This window comes from Monodelphis domestica, chromosome 1, assembly GCF_027887165.1.
Source record: "Monodelphis domestica isolate mMonDom1 chromosome 1, mMonDom1.pri, whole genome shotgun sequence".
NCBI lineage: Eukaryota > Metazoa > Chordata > Mammalia > Didelphimorphia > Didelphidae > Monodelphis > Monodelphis domestica.
The window spans coordinates 167,235,931-167,256,434 of NC_077227.1; the positions used below are offsets into that span (position 1 = coordinate 167,235,931).

General features: G+C 38.0%; 1 long non-coding RNA gene across 1 annotated transcript in view; it reads left to right on the forward strand.

The window, feature by feature from the left end:
- The first annotated feature begins 3,553 nt into the window (after positions 1 to 3,553).
- Positions 3,554 to 20,504, forward strand: part of LOC103095266 (uncharacterized) — a 72,229-nt gene continuing 55,278 nt past the window's right edge. Inside the window, exon 1 of the long non-coding RNA XR_460678.2 lies at positions 3,554 to 3,845. This is a non-coding gene — a long non-coding RNA (uncharacterized LOC103095266). The remainder of the gene's footprint in view (positions 3,846 to 20,504) is intronic.

A 20,504-nucleotide genomic window follows, 5' to 3' on the forward strand; every position in this document is an offset into this window, starting at 1 on the left:
TCCCTCTCCTTCCCCAGAAAAATGTCCCCTTATGCTATTTTAGCTTGATCCTTTATTTGGAGGGATTTTTATAGTCATTCTCATCAATAACTTCCAGGATAGTTTTCCCAGGGGACCAGAATTCATCATGTGAAATGCATAAAAGGATAAAGGTGGATTTGAATATATTTTACACACATTGACCTATCGAATTGCCTATTTTCGGCCAATTTTCAAGTCAAAATTTATTCATTCAGTACATATTTCAGCACCTTCTATGATTTAGACTTATAAAATCTGATGTTTGATGCACCTGAGTTTCAAAAACTCAAGAAATGATATTATTTTTTAAAAATGTTCAAGTAAGTATTATTAATGCCTTTTGGTTCAGTATCTGTTTTTTTCCCAGACATTTCTATATCATTCCTCAACACACCCCAGCCACGTGCCCTACCTTGTAACAAAGAAAACTACCTAAGCAAAAATAAACAATATTGTTCACATGTGAGAGTATATGTAATATTTTGCACCCATTGTCTCCCAACCTTTTACCAAAAGGAAAGAGGTGCCTCCTTATCTCGGGGGCTAAAATGAAGAATTACAATTATTCAGGATTTGGCTTTGTTTTCAATCCTTTTTTTTTTTAAATAAAGAAGAAGGGTCTTTATACAAAGCTAGAATTCAGGCAAGGGGAAATTGGGTCAATAGTCTTTTTATGTTAGAATGCTGGTTTAATAGTTAGGGTTATACACTACAAATCAAGAACCATGCATGGGTTCTAATCTGCTCCATCACTAATTATCTTTGAGTGAACAGCTAGGTGACTCAGTGGATTAAGAGCAAGGTATAGAGATGGGAAATCCTAGGTTCAAATCTGGCCTCAGATACTTTGTAGCTGTGTGACTCTGGGCAAATCACAACCTCTATTACCTAGCCCTTACCTCTCTTCTGTCTTAGAACAATTATATAGTATTGATTCTAATATGGAAGTTAATGTTTTAAAAAAAACAAGTAATTATCTTTGAGATGTTAGGCAATTAATTTAAGTTCTATATAGCGCAGTTTTCTCCATCTCTACAATGGGAATGAATCCTTTCCCTACAACAATGGGGATTACACGTTAATGAAATTATAAAGCTGACATCTCTAAAATTTTTGGAATAAAGTAGAACACACATCTAAGGGATAAAGGTTATCTTACAGTCTTCTGTTTACAACCAGTACCTGAAGGCAGAATCTTCTTAGTATTTCTTACCTTATTTAGACCCAAGAAAGTGACTGGAAGAGGCCCAAAACCAAGTCTCTCAAATTGCTTATCAGCTCTGGTTTTAACCTCTTTAATCATTTTGTCAGCAAGTTTCATCACTGTCCAGTTAGGCTGCTGTCTTTTACAGAAGGGAAGATCCAATGGGAGCATGATTTAGTTCCCCATTGCCTATAAATCTCTACCCTTACTTGGTGCCACAGGATTATCTTACTCATTCACCCCCATTATACATTGAAATCTTCTAGTGAATCATACTGATAAGTAACTTCTAGCTCTGGAAGCCTGTTGGGTGGTATAATAACTTCCTGACATATCTATATCTATATCATCTATATCTGTATCTATATCTATATATCTATATCTATACCCTCCCTCCCTCTTTCCCTCCCATTGCTTACTTTGTTTGCATTTACTAGCTTATCCTTGTTTTCTTCATTGGAGGTATGTAGCTAACTCATTTTCTTCTTAACTCTTCAACTTTTTCATCTGAGTCTAGTCTGATGTTAACTTTTGATCTTCTAACTGTTCTTGATCTCTCCAGCAAGAAAACCTACCTATGTAATTTGTCTCTGTCTTTTGACTCCCATTAATTATGGTGGTCATGCATTCAATGCTTGCCATACTAGGACTGGGTGCTTTGGACTTTGATCCAAGGAGTTGAAATCTTCTTCCAATCAGTAATGTTTTATTAATACCTTATATAATTATGTCACAGCTTCTAAATTACCCTACCCACAAATCTCTTAATAAAAGAGGAGGAAATTAACTCAGGAGTTTGGGTGCTCTCCTTTTAGTAGTTTAGATTCTTAATCTCTTTACTCCAAAGGCAGGTTATATCCTTTGAAAAAAAAGATGACTTTCCTTTACCTCATCTCATATGAAGAGATGCATTGTCTTGCCAAGGCAAATCCCTCCATATGCAACAGTGATCTCATTCTATCTTACTTTCTTTTGTGTGAAGGCATACCCCATTGAAAATAAATCCAAAAAATAAAACTTATTATAAAATACATGGACCAGTGAAACAAATCCCACATTGCCCATGCCCCCAAATGTATGTTTCTCTCAAGAGAAGAGCAGTGTGTTTTATCTTTTTGTTTTTTTTTTTAATTTGGCAAATTTTATATAATTAATTAATTTAGAATATTTCCCCATGGTTACAAGATTCATGTTCTTTCCCGTCCTCCCCCAACCCTTGCCCCCATAGACAACATGCATTTCCACTGGGTTTTACATGTGTCATTGATCAAGACCTATCTCCATATTATTGATATTTGTACTAGGATGGTCATTTAGTCTACATCCCCAATCATATCCCCATCAACCCATGTGATCAAGCAGTTGTTTTTCTCCTGTGTTTCTATTCCCACAGTTCTTCCTCTGAATGTGGATAGTGTTCTTTCTCATAAGTTCCTCAGAATTGTCCTGGATCATTGTATTACTGCTAGTAGAGAAATCCATTTGATTGTACCACAGTCTCTCAGTCTATGTATAATGTTCTCCTGGTTCTGCTCCTTTCACTCTGTGTCAGTTCCTGTAGGTTGTTCCAGTTCACATGGAATTCCTCCAGTTCATTGTTCCTTTGGGCACAATAGTATTTCATCACCTATTGATACCACAATTTGTTTAGCCATTCTCCAATTGGAGGGCATCCCCTCATTTTCCAATTTTTTGCTACCACAAAGAGTATGGCTATAAATATTTTTGTACAAGTCTTTTTTCCTTATGATCTCTTTGGGGTATAAACCCAGCAGTGGTATGGCTGGATCAAAGGGCAGGCACTCTGTTAGCACCCTTTTAGGATAGTTCCAAAGTTCCATCCAGAATGAATTAATGTCCCAATTTTGCCACATCCCCTCCAACATTTATTACTTTCCTTTGCTGTCGTGTTGGCCAATACCCTAGATGTGAGATGGTACCTCAGACTTGTTTTGATTTGCATTTCTCTAATTATAAGAGATTTAGAATACTTTTTCATGTACTTATTGATAGTTTTGATTTCTTTATCTGAAAATTGACTATTCATGTCACTTGCCCATTTATCAATTGGGGAATGGTTTGATTTTTTGTACAATTGATTTAGCTTCTTATAATTTTGAGTAATTAGACCTTTGTCATAGGTTTTTGTATAAAGATTTTCCCCCCCAATTTGTTGCTTCCCTTCTAATTTTGGTTGCATTGGTTTTGTTTGTACAAAAATCTTTTTAATTTAGTGTAATCAAAATTATTTCTTTTACACTTTATAATTTTTCCCCAACTCTTGCCTGGTCTTGTAGCAAGGGAAATTACTGGGTGCAAAGAGTTTGAGTGACAAGCCCTCAAGACTCAGAATTTTCCCAGGGCTGTCAAGATTCCAAACTGTTGAACAGACAATTTCTCCAACAGCTCTCTGGACCTGAGAGAAGGAGGGGACAGGTGTATGTATGAATCATCTTGAACCCATCCATCAAACAACTGGCCTTGAGGATTTTCTAGCTGTGGTGAAAGAATAACTCCAGTCTTCCGGGTGGACAGCCAGACTGGAGAAAAGATCACTACCCTTCTGGGACATCTGAGGACATCAGCTGGATTCCTATTTCTGGCTCACCAAGGACTCTTTGTGAGATGTTGACCTTGTTGGACTTGTTTTTAGATAACTTAGGGTTTAGTCTAGTTTAAGTCAGATAATTGTTTAGTTAGTGGGTTAAAGAATTCAGATTTCCCCCTTTCCCTTTCCTTCATCCCTTCTATGTTAAAATATATTCAATATTTATGTTTTCCCCTCTGTATTACTTTCCTTCCCCCTATCCAAATTATAGATATGTTTAACAGTCTTAAAATCTTTCCTTTCCTATAGATCTGATAAATATACTATTCTATGTTCACCTAATTTACTTATAGTTTCCTTCTTTATATTCAAGTCATTTACCCATTATGAGTTTATCTTGGTATAGGGTATGAGATGTTGATCTAAACCTAATCTCTTCCATACTATTTTCCAATTTTCCCAGCAGTTTTTGTCAAATAGTGGGGTTTTGTCCCAAAAGCTGGAATCTTTGGGTTTATTATAGACTGCCTTGCTGAGGTCACTTACCCCAAGTCTATTCCACTGATCCTCCCTTCTGTCTTTTAGCCAGTACAGTGTGTTTTATCTTTAGTCTTCTAGATTCATGGTTTCTTCTTGCATTGATAAGAGTTCTAAAGTTTTTTAAAGTTGTTTTTCTCTCTAATACAGCTGCCATTGTATAAATTGTTTTCCCAGTTGCTAAATTCTCTCTTCATCAGTTTATAGAGGTCTTCCCCGTTTCTTTGGAAACTGCCTATTGTGTAATTTTTAAAATAGCACATGCCATAATTTGTTTAGTTATTTCCTATTTGGAGGATACACTCTTGGTTTCCCATTTTTGGCTTCTATGAAAAAATTATTTTAAGTATATGTATACGTGGGTTCTTTGCTTTTTTATTTGGTCTCTTTAGGGCATATGCTTAATATTGGTATAGGTCAGTGATGGTGAACCTTTTACAGACCCTAGACAATGAGTACCCAAACTTCAACCCTTATGTTGCATGAGAGACCCCCACTCCCTTACCCCAGACAGGGGAGGGAGGAAGTGCTTCCATTGGGCTGTTGGGCAGAGGTGTAGATGACGAGAGAAATGTCCTCAGGTATGCATGGAGAGGGGGGAGGAAGCAGCCCTCTCCAGTAAGCTCCAGCCCACCTGTCATAGGTTCATCAACATGGGTACAGGTACACCAAAGAGTATATATAATTTAGTAATTTTTGGAAACTAATTCCAAACTGATTTTCAGAATGGCTGGATCAATTCACAGTTAATCAAACAGTGCCTTTCCCTCCAGAGTTCTAACATCTGCCAGTCTGATGAGTATGAACTAGAAATTTAAAATTTATTGATCCTTTCTTATTGCACATTCATATTCCATTATTATCACATGCAACAGTGGTTTTTTTTTGTTTCATTTTGTTTCTTTTTGGGTCAGCCATGCTTCAATTGATGGGCACTCATTTTATTTTCAACTTTTTGCTACTCGAGAGAGGGCTGCTATGAATATTTTGGCATATATTGGATTTTTGTTTCTATCTTTGACTTTCTAAGAGTATATACTTAATAAAGGCATCCTTGAGTAAAAAAAGTATGGGTAGTTTAGTAACTTTTCTTTAGCAATTCCCACCTCTCCATCCCTGTGGCTCAGATCCCATCATGGGTCCAGCAAGAACTAGGTACCCTTTGCCCCAATCTTCTTGCCAATTCTCCCCCTTTTACCTGGCTGGATGATGTTCTTCCTCTTTTCTCCTACACAAGCCCATGTCTATAGGAATAGATCTAGTGGAGGTCCCCACCACTTCAAACTTCTGGGATATTTGAGACACAGGAATATTTAGAGACAGCAGGAAAGGAACAAGAAGACAGGGAAAAATTAAAAAAATTAGTGAGAGTGGGGATGATAGAGATAGCAAAATGGGTGTAGTCAAGATGGAATGAGATCATTTATACTATGGCAAAGAGAAGAGACACCTCTTCATGAGAGATAAGAGTGAAGGAAGAAGGAAGAAGAGTGAGGAGGAGGGAGAAGATTGAGTTTTAATCAAATAGCATTAATTTTTTCAGTAAAATATAAAGCAAAATTCTCAGCTGAGAGGGTAGGGGGGAAGGGGGATCATGGCACATTTGAGGAAGGATAAAAAAGGTTTTAAAAAGATTTTGTGGTAAGCAGTATAGTGAATCCATTAGGAAAGTGTAAAAGAGTTGCCTTTCCATAGTAAAGGCTCAGTTCAGGTTATATAGAACATACATTTTTCATGGATCTAGTCAGCATTGTTTCATGATTTTTTTCTAGTTTTATTCCATAGCATGTGAGTAGGAGCGAAGATGGCAAATGGTAGGGGTAAGCTAAGGTTGTGACTTGGCAAGGCAACTTCAGCAATAGGATAGGGGGGAAAGGGACTAGATAGAAGAGGACAATGTAGAGATTGAACAATCCCACATTGCAGGGATCAATATGGAGAAGGGCATAGAGTGTACCTAGTGAATGGCTAATGGCTTGGGAAAGTACTGAGAAATGGAGAGATGGGAGGTTATAGTAAGAAAGAACAGGGTTGGCAGACAGAAAGACAAATAAAGATTATGATCAGCTAAAGGAATTTCAGAGTTTATGAACAGAAAAGTAGAGCATGTATGGGTAATGCTAGAGTCACCTGTGTGTAGCTGAGAAAGGATGAAAGAGTAGGCCAAGGGCTATGAGTAAGTTGAGGAACTGGGAAGTTAGGGTACTTAGGAGAGTATCAATATATGTATTGAAGTTTCCTATTATAAAGGCAGAAGTTGGGGAAGAAAGAAAGGCTAAATTTAGTATCAAACACATTGAGAAAGGAAGGATCATGCCCTGGAGATTGAGTGATAAATATGGACTGAATGACCCTCAAAAGAGGATCTGTTACCAAGTGATGATGGGGAAGGGAGAGCTGGGAAGTGGCAATGGGAAGCAAGGCATAGTACAACTTTTCCACTATGACAAATGAAGAACAAGGGTGAAATTGTGCCCAGTGCTGGAAATGGTAGTCAGGGAAGCTATATCACCAGAGGGGAGCCACATCTTGGTGCATGCAAGAAGATGGAGGGAACAGGAAAGGAAAAGGTTTTAGATGAAAGTATATCTGTTGCCCAAGGAGCAGGAATTCCAGAGAGCATAGAGAAAGGAGTAGGTAAATCTTGAGTGGACTAATAGAGAGGCTGATCTGAGAGGGATGGGAATAAAGGAATATAAGTCAATAGGGAAGTTATCATAGAACTCAGGGGGCCATACAATTGATGTGGAAATGTGGCAGGCTGGAGATGATAGTGGAGAGTGAGTAGTAAGGCTAGACCTTCTCAGGATGTGGAGCATACAAAAAGGGACTCACAACGTTTCAGGGGCAGGGGAGCTTTGAGGCAACTAGAATTATAGCAGCATTCTGGAAGGGCTGATGAAATGGCCAATCGAGGTAAGGACACTGCTCCCACTATGGGAACAGCCCAACCTGCTTTGTTCCTGATTATGGCCTCTACTTGCCCCATGACCAAAAGTACCATTGTTTTTACCTTGAGTCACTGCCTCCATAAGAGGTGGTTTTCTGGGATATGTTCCCCATGAAACGTTGTGTCTGGAGTTCTAGTATCTTTCTTGTCCACCGATTGCTTGCTTTGAGAGCATTTTGGGAAGCTTTTCCTAGTCACTATTATGGCTGGCCAAAGCATTATAGGTCGACTTTCAGAAGTAGCCCCCCTTTGTTCCTTATACTCCAAAATAGCTTCCATTTTACAGCACACTGAGGTCCCCCTATCCTGACCCCCATGAGAGGTGATAATGAAGACACAGAGAAGTCCCTAGATACCCCAAAATAACCACATTCAGAAACTGTCTCATTCTCAGTTTTCTGTCATAGGCATGTAGAGGCTTATCTCCTCAGTTTCTTCCTGGGCCTCTTGCCCTCACCTGTGTGTTGGCAGATGATTTTTTATTGATGTGGCAAAGAATGGTAAGGGTTAGCTCAAGTGGAATTAGAAAGCTGCTAGGAAGAAAAATGATCCTAAAGCATTTTTATTTAAAATATTGACTTTGACTATCTTTTATTTTTATGTGGGCTTCATTTCCAAATATATCCCTCCTTACTCCCCTACTCAGTGAGCTATCCTTGATTATAAAACGTTTTAAAAGAAAGAAAAAGATGTAGTTCAGCAAATCCAAGTCTGACAGCATAGGCGATATGAAAGCAGCCCTAGTGATCTAATTCTGTAATGAAGGCAGGGAGGTGCTTTTCCTTATCTCTTCTTTGGGGTCAAGCTTGCTCACTGGAATTGCACAGCACTGAAGGCAGATTTGTTCTTTAGCACTCTGGGATCCATCTTTAATCACAGTTCAAAGCATCAAAATTGTTGCTGAGTTGTTTCGGTTGTGTCTGACTCTTTGTGACGGCATTTGTGGTTTTCTTGACAAAGATACTGGAATGGTTTGCCATTTCTTTCTCCAGTTCATTTACAGATAAGGAGACTGAGGCAGATGGGGTTAAGTGATTTGATTAGGGTCACATAGCTAGTAAGTATTTGAGGCTAGATTTAAAATCAGGAAGATGAATCGGTTTGATTCCAGGTCCATTCATTGCTTTCTCCACCATGTCACTTAGCTTTCTAACATGATAAGTTCTGTGATGAGTGGGGCTACCACTGAATTTCACTACTCAAGGATCCATGATTTCATCTGTATAGGATAATTCTGGGCAGTTTCTAGACTGGAACTTATATATATATATATATATTTATTTATAGATTATCTTTCTTAAATTGGACTTATGGAAAATTCACAAGTTGGTAGCAAACCTTTTAGTGATGAACCTCACTGAACTTAGCTGAGCTAGTCTTTGGATCAATTAATCAATCAGTCAATAAATATCCATTAAGTGCCTATTGTGTCCCAAAGTTGTCTTCACAGTATTGATGTTACTGAATAAATTACTCTCCTGGTCCTCCTCACTTCACTTTGCTTTTGTTTTTACAGAAGGTGGGTGGGGATACAGTTAAGTGGCTAAATGGATAGACAGGTCTAGAGATTGGAGGTCCTGGGTTCAAATCTGACCTCAGACACTTCCTAGCTGTGTGACCCTGGGCAAGTCACTTAACCCCCATTCCCTAGCCGTTACCACTCTTCTGCATTGGAACCAATACACAGTATTGATTTTAAGACATGAGGTAAGGGTTTTAAAAAATAGTGAAGGGAAGAAGAGATTTCTCAAAGAGCAGATATATGGATGGGACAGGGCTTTTTTTAGTGAGGATTTTTTTTTAAGAACTGGAGAGCCATGAGCATGTATCTACATTTAGAGAGATCTTGAATAGATAGGAAAGATCCAGAAGAACAGGAGAGAATGAAAATTCATGGAGAGTGGTATGAGAGCCAGGCTTAGAGACAGGAGGTCCTGGGTTCAAATTTGGATCCAGATACTTCCTAGCTGTTTGACCCTGAATTAGTCCCATAAATCCCATTGCCTAGCCCTTCCCTCTCTTCTACCTTGGAACCAATACACAGTATTGATTCTAAGATGGATGGTAAGAGTTTTTTAAAAAAAATTCATGCCAGGGAGAGGAGAGAGACACACACTTCTGGAAGAAATGAGATCAGGGGTACAGGTAGAAAGGATTATAATGATCTCTTCTGGTGATGGAAGGAAGGAAGGAAGGAAGGAAGGAAGGAAGGAAGGAAGGAAGGAAGGAAGGAAGGAAGGAAGAAAGGAAGGAAGGAAGGAAGGAAAGGAGAAGAATGATGAAATGATGAGAATTATTAAGGAACAAGAGTTGCAGAGGGAAAGGGAGCTCACACCAGATGGCCCCAATCTTCTTGAAGTAGGAGGCTGGATCATCTGCTGGGAGTGGGGAAGAGAAAGAGAGAAATGGAGGAGGTAGTGAGGGGAAGAGGCTTGGAACACACGTGTGAGGAATGAGATGGGAAGTGTACAAGCTAGAGTGGAAAGACTCAAGCAGAAGACTCACAGGAGTTATGTAACAAATGGAGTGTGGGTAAATGAGCCACATTTTGTGGAGTGGATCTGGAGTGGAGTCAGGCTGGTTAGAATAGGGATGAGGGGACAGGAGGGAGTATTCCTTTACATGTGAAATCAGGAATGTTGTGCTACAAAAATAAAGGCACACTTTCCTCCTTTCTGGCTTCTTCTCTTCCTCCCACCTCCCATCCAAAAATGTTCACAATACAATTTTCAGTCCATTTTCTGAAGACCTAGTTTAAAAAGCAAATCTGTATTGTTTGTATACCTACTATGTACTGAGCCCTGTTATAGACCCCAGGCACTTCTCCCTGCATACTGTGTCCCAAGTACAGCCTACTTCAATATATCAAGGATTTTTATCCTTTGTATTTGCTCCGCACAATGCCTGGCACATAGTAGGACAAAGAGTAAGGATCCTGTGTTCAAAATGGAATGGGAAATTCCCAGGTGAGGCAACTTCTTCTACAATATGTAGGTTAGTACCTCATCTGCAACAGTCTTAGAGAGTTGCTTGGAGCACAGAGGTTGAGTGACTTGAGCAAAGTCACACAGTCTATATATATCAGACTTGAATTCAGGTCTTCCTGGCTCCAACAATGGTTCTCTATCTATGATGCCTTGCTGTCTCTCAGCACACTGTATGCATTTAAAAATGCTTGTTGATTGATCTTAGTTTCCTCTACAACCAAGTAGAGGTCTTAAAGATTTCCAGTGATTATAAATTGATTACTCTTCTACTAATGCTTAAAGGAGAGGTAGTTAGGAGATATAGGAGAGAGCATATTGGACTTGTAGTCAGGAAGACCTGGGTTTAAGTCTTGTATTAGACACAAACTAGCTGTGTGACCCTGAACAAGTCACTTAGTTTTTCTCATCTTCATTTTCTTCATCTGTAAAATAGGGATAAGACAAGCACTTGTATCATGGGGTTGTAAGGATCAAATGAGATAATAGGCAAAGCTCTTGGAAAATGTTAAAAGTACTTTATGAGTTACAGCTATTATTAGTATCTATGAATAGAGTTTCAGTGGTATTATTAATAGCAATGACAATGAAAATGAATCTCTCACATTTTATTTCCTTCTAACGTGTTTTCTTCCTCATAACCCTATGGAGTTAGTAGTGCAAATGTTATAGGTTTTTACAGATGAGGAAACAAAGGTGAAGTAATCTACCCAGGGTCAGACAACTAGTTAAGTGCTAGAGCTGGTCTAAAAAGGACAGGTTCCAAGTCTAGTCCAGTTCCAAGTTCCTTCCTCATCTAGCAAGGTACCTCTTCTTGGTCAGGCCAATGGTCATAGCTCTTGGACTCACTTTTCTTTTGGCCAGGAATGTGTTCTACCTTCTTGGGCATCAAGAAGAAAAATGAAGTAGCCAAGTTTCTGAAAGGCAATGAATCTGGAGGGCCTGGGGAAGAGGAAGAGCTTTTGTTCTTCCAGGGCCAGCAGCTCTGATCCAAGAAATGGCCATCCATATAATTTATTTCTTCTAGGACACCTGGCATGGAAAGCCCATAGGCAGAGCAGTTCCATCCATTCTATTCCATCCATTCATGGTGGGTGAAGATCTTTCTTTTCTCTTCCCAACACATTGCAGAAAGCCTCAGGAAGCCATTGAGGGTATCCTTCAAAATAAGTCTGAGAAAATTGTCTTTTCCTTTGCCTAGCATAGAGACTTGGGCTCCATAACCATTTTGGACAAACTTGGGGACAGTTCACTGGAGAGAGCGTGAGGTAAAGGGTGAAATCAATGATGTTGGTGAATTTCCACATGTTCTGGAAACTAAGTTCTTCATGCTTTCTCCAACGTCAGCCAGTTGTGTCTCATGGCACCATTTAACTGATTTTAAGCCTCGGATGTTGCAGACATATATTAAATGGCCACAAAGTGCCATAGAAACTGTTCCCTTTAAGATGAGATGCCCTTTCCCAAAGCAGTGGCCTGACAGAAGGACTATTATCTGGTGTCAGGCAAGGTTGGCAGATGTCCTTTTATCTAATATAACGAAGTGGGAAGAAGCTGTGTGAGCCTTTACATCTCTGGGACTTTCCACCTCAGGAGGTTGATACAAAGCCAGGGGTTTTCTCTTTTCATGTTATTTTATGACATAAAAGCAAGTGATATGCATGCTGAAAGCACACAGCCAGGGAACTAGAGGCTGAGAAATAGGAAAGTTTCCCCAGACCGCATTAACATCACTTTGATCTACAAGGGCAGCCAATACATGGGTGAACTTGACTGTGGCGATGACTTCCTTTCCAATTCATCACATTTCTTTTTTGCAATGCTGAGTCTTACTCTCAAATTCCCCACTCATTAGGTCAGAGAAATTTTGGTCCAGAAAAGTACATTTTCCTTCTGATAGTTGAATCATCTCAAGCCAAACTGCTAATATAAAGAAGCATTAGGCTATATTTGCTGTCATTGGACAAGAAATAAAGAAACGACCAGAATAAGAAACCTCAATGGAGAAAAGCAATAAAGAAACCAACTGATTCTAGGGCCATAGATTGGAGCACTTGGACCAGAATAAGCCTTCAGGGTGAAGTCTTCCCAAATTTTATACACAGTCATTGGAATTCAAATTTATTTAGTGCTTTGAGGTGTTTTTTTTTTTTAATCCTTGCCTTCTGTCTTAATATCAATTCTAAGACAAATTGTCAAAGGTGAGGCAATCAGAGTTAAGTGACTTGTTCAGGGTCATACAGCTGGGAAGTGTCTGAGGCTGCATTTGAGTCCTTCCTGACTCCAGTACTGGTGCTCTATCCACTGTGCTAACTGCCCTAAGTGCTTTAAGGTTTGCAAAACATTTTCTGCATATGATATCTCTTACTTAATTTGCACAAAAAGCCCTATGAAATAGGTGCTATTATTATTCCCATTTACAGATAAAGGCTCAGGGAGGTTAAACAATTTGCCCAGGGTTACACTGCTAATTAGAAAAGTGACAGCTCTGGAATCAGAGGCCCTGAAATAGAATTCTGGTTTTTCCACTTTCTTCTTTTCTCAGCCTCATTTTCCTCATCTCCTAAGGTTCAGTCCAAGTAAAACTCTACTTGGATAATCTCAAGTATCTATAGTAACAACCCAAAATTTGTACTGTGGAGAAAAGTTAGTTGCATCTAACTCATCCCACCTATATGTAACTCTGAATTAAATGTGCTTCCTGTAAAGGCCATAATGATTGGCATCCTTTGTTCTTGGACCTTTTCTGTAATGTTTTTTGTTTAATGAGGAAATTCAGACCATTTATTCAGAACACATTTATTATTGTAATCGATTTTATTTTATTTTTTGAGATTTTCTTCTTGTTGCCTTTGCTTGAGTTGGGCAGAATCTCAATCTATATCCATTAAAAATTTTAAAGCCAATAAAATATTGTTTCTTAGCCAAGGGTCCAAGATAGGAATCAAGTCTAGGTTTTCCCAGCACCAAACCTAGGACCATTATTACATTATGCTGTCTGTCTCTCCTTCAGAGTTGAGAGGATTCATTTTGTCATTAGGGGAGCAGAAGAAAGACTCTCCTCCCCTTTAATGGCTATGGAGAGGACATTGTAGCACCCATCCAATCTGAAGGGGAAAAGAGAACTGATCATAGGATTTAGACAAAGATGGGAACTTAAAGTTATCTGCTCCAGCCTTTTTAGCTTGCAAGCAAGGCTTTGATGTCCTAGAAGTTACCATCACACAGCCAGAAAGTCGCAGAGTTAGGGTTCAGTTCATTGCTTGGTCCTCCTTTTATATCTGCTAGAATTTCTTTCTTCTAGTTCTGTTTGGCATTATATATGGAGAAAATGCATCTTAGAACCCTTTAATCAATAGGCAACTAGGTGGCATGGTGGATAGAACACTGGGCTTGAAGTCACAGAGATGCGTTTGAATCCTGTTTTAGACACTTACTAGCTATGCGAACCAGAACAAGTCACCTATCCTCCACCTCTTGTCTCAGATTCACTTTTAGTCAGAATGAATAGAAGTGCCAGTGGAAATAGTCTATTTAAATTTTTAAAATTTTATTTATTTATTTATAATATTTTTCTATGGTTACATGATTCATGATCTTTCCCTACCTTCTTACCTCTCCCCTCTGGAACTGACAAGCAATTCCACTGGATTATACAAATTTGATTGTTCAAAACCTATTTCCATATTATTCACATTTGCTATAGAGTGATCTTTTAAAGCCCAAACCTCAATGATTTATCCATTGAAACCACATGATCAATTATATGTTTTTCTTCTCCATTTCTACTCCTATAGTTCTTTCTCTGGAGGTGGATAGCGTTCTTTCTCATAAGTCCCTTGGAACTGTCCTATATCATTGCATTGCTATTAGTAGCAAAATCTATTACATTTGATTGTAACAAAATGTTTCAGTTTCTGTGTACAATGTTCTCTTGGTTCTGCTCATTTCTCTCTGCATCAATTCATGGAAATATTTCTGGTTCTTGTAGAAATTCTCCATTTCATCATTTCTTACAGCACAATAGTATTCTATCACCATCAGACACCACAATTTGTTCAGCCATTCCCTAATTGAGGGACACTCCCTTATTTTCCAATTTTTTATCACTACAAAAAGCATGGCTATAAATATTTTTGTACAAACATTTTTCATTATTATCTCTTTGGGGTACAAACGTAGTAGTGGTATTGCTAGATCAAAGGACATGCATTCTTTTAAAGCCCTTTGGGCATAATTCCAAATTGCCTTCCAGAATGGCTGGATTAATTCACAACTCTACCAACAATGCATTAGTGTCCCAATTTTGCCACATTCCCTCCCATACGGATTATTTTCCTTTGCATTTATATAGGCCCAGCTGTTAGGTGTGAGGTGTTGCCTCTGAGTTGTTTTCATTTGCACTTTTCTAATCAGGAGGGATTTAGAACACTTTTTTATGTACTATTGATAGTTTTGATTTCTTCATCTGAAAACTGCCTTTTTGTTTTTGTAAAATGATGAGTACTTGTCCTAAAAACTGGGATATTTTAGATCATTGAACACTAGCTTGCTATGGTTATTTTCCCCTAGTTTATTCCACTGATCGACTCTTCTGTCTCTTAGCCAGTACCATATTGTTTTTATTTAAAATTTTTTTTAATTTTAAAATATTTTTCCATGTTGACATGATTAATTTTCTTTTCCTCCCCTCTTCCCTCCCCTCTCCCAGAGCCAGCAAGCAATTCCACTGGGTTGTATAAATGTTATCATTTGATACCTATTTCCATATTATTCATTTTTGCTATAGAACAATCTTTTAAAGCCTAAATTCCAAATCACATACCCATATATACATGTGATAAGTGATGTCATATGTTTTTCTTTTGCATTTCTACTCCCATAGTTCTTTCTCTCAATGTGGTTAGCATTCTTTCCCATTAGTCCTTCAGGCTTATTGCATTGCTACTAGTAGCAAAGTCTATTACATTGGATTGTAGGATGTTGATCTAAACCTAATTATTCCCATACTGTTTTCCAATTTTCCCAGCAGTTTTTGTCAAACAGTGAGTTCTTGTCCCAAAGTCTGGGATCTTTGGGTTTATTGAAGACTAGCTTGCTGTGGTCATTTCCCTCTAGTCTATTCCATTGATCTACCCTTCTGTGACCACTGCTTTATAGTACAATTTAAGATCTGGTACTGCTAAGCCCCCATTCTTCACATTTTTTTCATTATTTCCCTTGATATTCTTGATCGTTTCTTCTTCCAGATGAACTTTGTTATATATTTGTCTAATTTTCTATTTCTATACATATATATGCATATATATAATTTCTAATTCTATATAAAAAAACAACTTCTTTGAAGTTTGTTTGCTATGGCACTGAATAAGTAGTTTAATTTAGGTAGGACTGTCATTTTTATTATATTAGCTCATTCTACCCATGAGCAATTAATGGTTTTTTCCCATTATTTAGATCTAGTTTTAATTGTGTGAAAAGTGTTTTGTAGTTGTGTTCATGCAATTCCTGTGTTTGTCTTGGCAAATAGATTCCCAAATATTTTATATTGTCTAGAATGATTTTAAATGGAATTTCTCTTTCTAATTCTTGCCCCTGAGACGTGTTGGAAATATACAGAAATGCTGATGATTTATGTGGGTTTGTTTTGTACCTCATAACTTTGCTAAAGTTGTTGATTATTTCCACTAGCTTTTTAGTTGATTTTTGAGGATTCCCTAAATAGACCATCATATCATCTGCAAAGAGTGATAGTTTAGTCTCCTCATTGCCTATTTTGATTCCCTCAACTTCTTTTTCTTCTCTAATTGCTATAGCTAGCATTTCTAGAACAATATTAAATAACAGAGGTGATAATAATAATAATAATAATAATAATAATCCTTGCTTCACTCCTGATCTTATTGAGAAGGCTTCCAACTTATCCCCATTGCAGGGGATACTTACTGATGGTTTTAAATACATACTGTTCATTATTTTTAGGAAAGGCCCTTCTATTCCTATACTTTCTAGTCTTTTCAATAGGAATGAGTGTTATATTTTGTTAAAGGCTTTTTATGCATCTATTGAGATAATCATGTGATTTGTTAGTTTGATTATTAAAATGGTCAAGTATGTGGATGGTTTTCCTAATATTAAACCCTCCTTGCATTCCTGGTATAAATCCCACCTGTCAGAGTGAATAATCCTTGTAATAATTTGCTGTAGTATTTTAACTAGTATTTTATGTGGGATTTTTAGTCAATTTACTTTTGCTAAAGCTACTTCAAACCATGAGTTCTATTTCCTCACTAGATGGCCCTTCTGCTTTCTCATGGGTGGGTTGCATATGTACTCTGCATTGTTTTCTTAGATTTTCCAGGCCCCCTGACCTGTTCTTGTTAGGTTTTGCAAAATATTCCCATATTTCAATCACTCACTCACTTAACTCTTAAAGCTTTTGGTTTATCTGGCTATATTGCATATAATTAGTATCCAGCTTTGTTTTTCTTTTTGATATGGGCAGGTTAGCCAGAACTTACTCTGGAAGGGAAAAAGACATTCTGTGACTCACATCCTGTCAAATATTGTAAACAGACCAATCCTGTGTATCACTGCTGAGCTTGGTCTTTTAATCCTTCTTAAACCTGGAGACAGCTCCGTTTATACCATTTAAAAGTTTTAAGTTTAAATTTTTTTCTTTTTTCATTATGAACTTCATAATGAAACATATGAACATCATATGAACACCAACACACATAAATGGTTCAATATACAAAGGACAGCAAAAAGGATTGCCAATAAAATTTTTATGTAGATTTTTTAAAAGTATATATTAACTTAACATAGATAATAACAAAACTGTCCAGCTATAAGTTTTTTATACTCCCTTTTGCATACTTAAATTTTTTTTTTACTGATCTTCTTTTCTCCTCCTTCATGTTCTCCTCCTCCTCCTCCTTCTCCCTGGTGAGTTTTGTCTAATCATAGATTATGTTTACGTGGTCCTAAAGGCTACTCCCCTACAAGAGGCTAGTCATAGTCACAGTGATAGGGACAATTCACACAGTCAGACACCAAGCTAGCATGGAAGAGGAAGTACAGTATGGAGGAAGGAGTGTAGGAACTAGGAGAAATCTAGGTTAATTCCATTTCCAACACTAACTAGCTCTGTGACCCTGGGTAATCTGTTTAATCTCCTTAAGCACTAGTTTCCTTATTTTACCTTTCTTCCCTCACCTTTCTTCCTTATCTTTTCTTACCAGTTTACAAATGGAGGTAATATTGTATAGATAAGTTCTTTCACATAGTCCACTGATAACTTACTCCCTATAACTTCCATTCATTAGCAGTAGAGACTAATTGGGAGGCTATTGAGAGAAGCAGATGAGATCATACATGAAAAATATGACATTTGCCTCATTTTCACTTCTCATGGATGGCATCCTCACCCCAACTCACATTGATGAATCAGATCTCCCAGAGCAAAGCAAAATCCCCTCTTAGGATTCTAGGATACGTACAGGGATTGAGGGTTTCTTCTCTAATGCTATTGGTTCAAGGCTCCATTCCAATGTATTCTGCACAATGTTAACCTCCCAGTAATTAGTACCTCAATTCCATTTATCCAATTGGCATCAATTTTGATGATACAGGAAGAACAGAATTTACAAAGCATCTATCCTTCCCCCAAAGTCTGGGGATATTCTCCCCTGTACCACCATGGTTCTTGGGGAAGAGTGTCCTCAAACTTTAAGCCCTGGTTTAAAAAATGGTCCCATCAATTTCAACTCTAGAGTTGGCATAGCCAAAGGACAGTGTTGCTCCCTTGTTGATAGTGCTCAGTGTCTTGGCTTCAGAAGTCAATCCAAGACTGGCCAGTGTGGGCTGAGTTGGCTGAAAACTCTGGCAGAGATTCTAATTCTCAGATCACTGGTACTCAATACTGCAACTTTTCAAATCTCACAAAGTCACAGCCATCTCCTTTATTCCTTTCCCTAAAAGCAAAAGAGAAATGGTTCAAAAAGGCAAAGAACACATGCCATACTTAGTAGCAGGTGGGGAAGCTGGAGATCTTTTCCTATAAAGAAGCTTATATCATGTCTCTCTAACTTGAACACAACCAGGCAGGAAAACGAAAAAAAGAGTCACTTTGTCCAATTAGTACCTTCTGAAATCAACCTAGGTGTGACTTCACAGTTTGTCAAAAGTTTGTCACTTTACCATATAGTTAGATAATTGGAATCTATAAGAGGACTCTTCCATCATAAAATTATGATTTTCCAGGAGCAGGCTCCCTAGATGCTTTTACGTGGATGGAAGCAGGCTAAATTTGTTGGAAACATGCTGGATGAGAATGTAGGTCCACTGGCTGGACCCCTGTTTCATACAAATAAGGAAACAATAAGGACACAGATTTTATATGGCAGTCCTGATTTTAAGAGAAAAGTTTTTAATAATAAATATCCTTTTAATAAAACTTATAAAAGGAATGTCCTTTGTTAGACTTTTGCCATAATTTTGTTTAAAATTCATGTTGACTGTATTTATGGACTTACCAAAAGGAGGATGGACAAATTCTTTTTGAGCTGGTAAATTTGCAAGCTAGGCTTATATGAAGTGGAAAATCAGGCTGAATTCCTAGTAGAATCTCCTCTGGACCACATATTAAACTTCATTTTGTTTTAGAATGATAGAACTTTGAAGTCAGAAAGGACCTTAGAGGTCATTTAACTCATTTTTCTTCCCATCCTGGAAATGCTTTCTATAGCATCCCAGACAAGTGGTCTTTCAACCTTCCTCTAATGACAGGGAACTTACCACCTCATGAGGTGATTTATTGCATTATTGTAGAGGTAAAAATTATTAAAAAGTTCTTCCTTCAGGAAAGTTAAAATCTGTCTAGCTATTCAAACTGAGCTCTTCCTGCTGGCACAATACAAAACAAATTATCCTTCTCTCCCATACCATTCCCTTCTTCAAACTACCTTTCAATTTTTCCCTTGGGCTTCTCTTCTCCAGGCTAAGCACCTTCATTTTCTTTAACGTTTTCTCCTAAGATACCTTTTCCAAGGCAATGTGGTATTATGGTAAGAGCCCTTGATCTGGAGTTTTTGTTGTTGCTCATTCATTTCTGTCATATCCAACTCTTCTTAATCTCATTTGAGGATTTCTTGGCAAAGCTACTGAAGTGGTTTTCAATTTCCTTTTCCAGCTTGTTTGGCAGGTGAGGAAACTGAGGCAAATAGGGTTAAGCCACACAGCTAGTAAGTGGCTGAGGCTAGATTTGAACTCATGAAGAAGAATCTTCCTGACTCCAGGCCCAGTTCTCTATCCACTGCTTCACCCAGCTGTTCCATAGATCTGAAGTTAAGAGGAGCTGAATTCAAATCCCAGCCCTGCTACTTTATAGCCATTCTACTTTGGGCAAATTGCTTTTCTCTAGTCCTTATGTTCTTCATCTGTAAAAGAGGAATTTGGATTAGATTGCCTCTGCTGACCCTTCCCACACTACAGTGATGATCCTATGATCCTAGCCATCATGGCTAGCTTCATTTGAATGCACTCCAAACTATCAGGGCTCTTAACATGTGGCATCTGAGATTAATGAATTAATTTATTCAAACCAATATTTATTGAGTATGTATTTCAGACAAACATTTCTGTGACTCATAAAAGTACTATTGTGTTAGGTACTGGGGGGAATTAAAAGATTAAATTAAAAAAAATTTTATTTATACATCCATAGAGCAAATACTAATGGTAGGCTAGAAGATAAACTCATAAGAATAAGACACAGCTTGGCATACTGGATAGAGCGTTAGCCTCAGGACCAGGAAGACATGAATTCAAATCTTGCCTCTGAGACTCAAGACACTTAACCCATAACCACTTTATCCAGTGCTCTGGGCAGCTCTCTAAGACTATAAATCATAGCCAATTTAGTCTTGAAGCTTCATGTGTAAGGAGAATTTTCTCATCTGTGAGTTCCCAAAGCAGTGATATTGTAGTCTCTTCTGCCTGTCCCTCTAGGGCTGGTGAGCTAACCAGGGTGGCTAGGATCATGGGATCCTCAATGAGGTGACAAACGCTATCCAATCCCAATTCCTCTTTTACAGATAGGATTAGTCTTCCTGAATTCAAATCTGGCCACAGATACTAGTTATGTGACCACGGGCATCTATTTTATTTGCCTCAGTCTCCTCATCTGTCAAATGAGCGAGAGAAGAAAATGGCAAACTACTTCAGTATCTTTGCCAAGAAAACCCTAAAGTGGGTCAC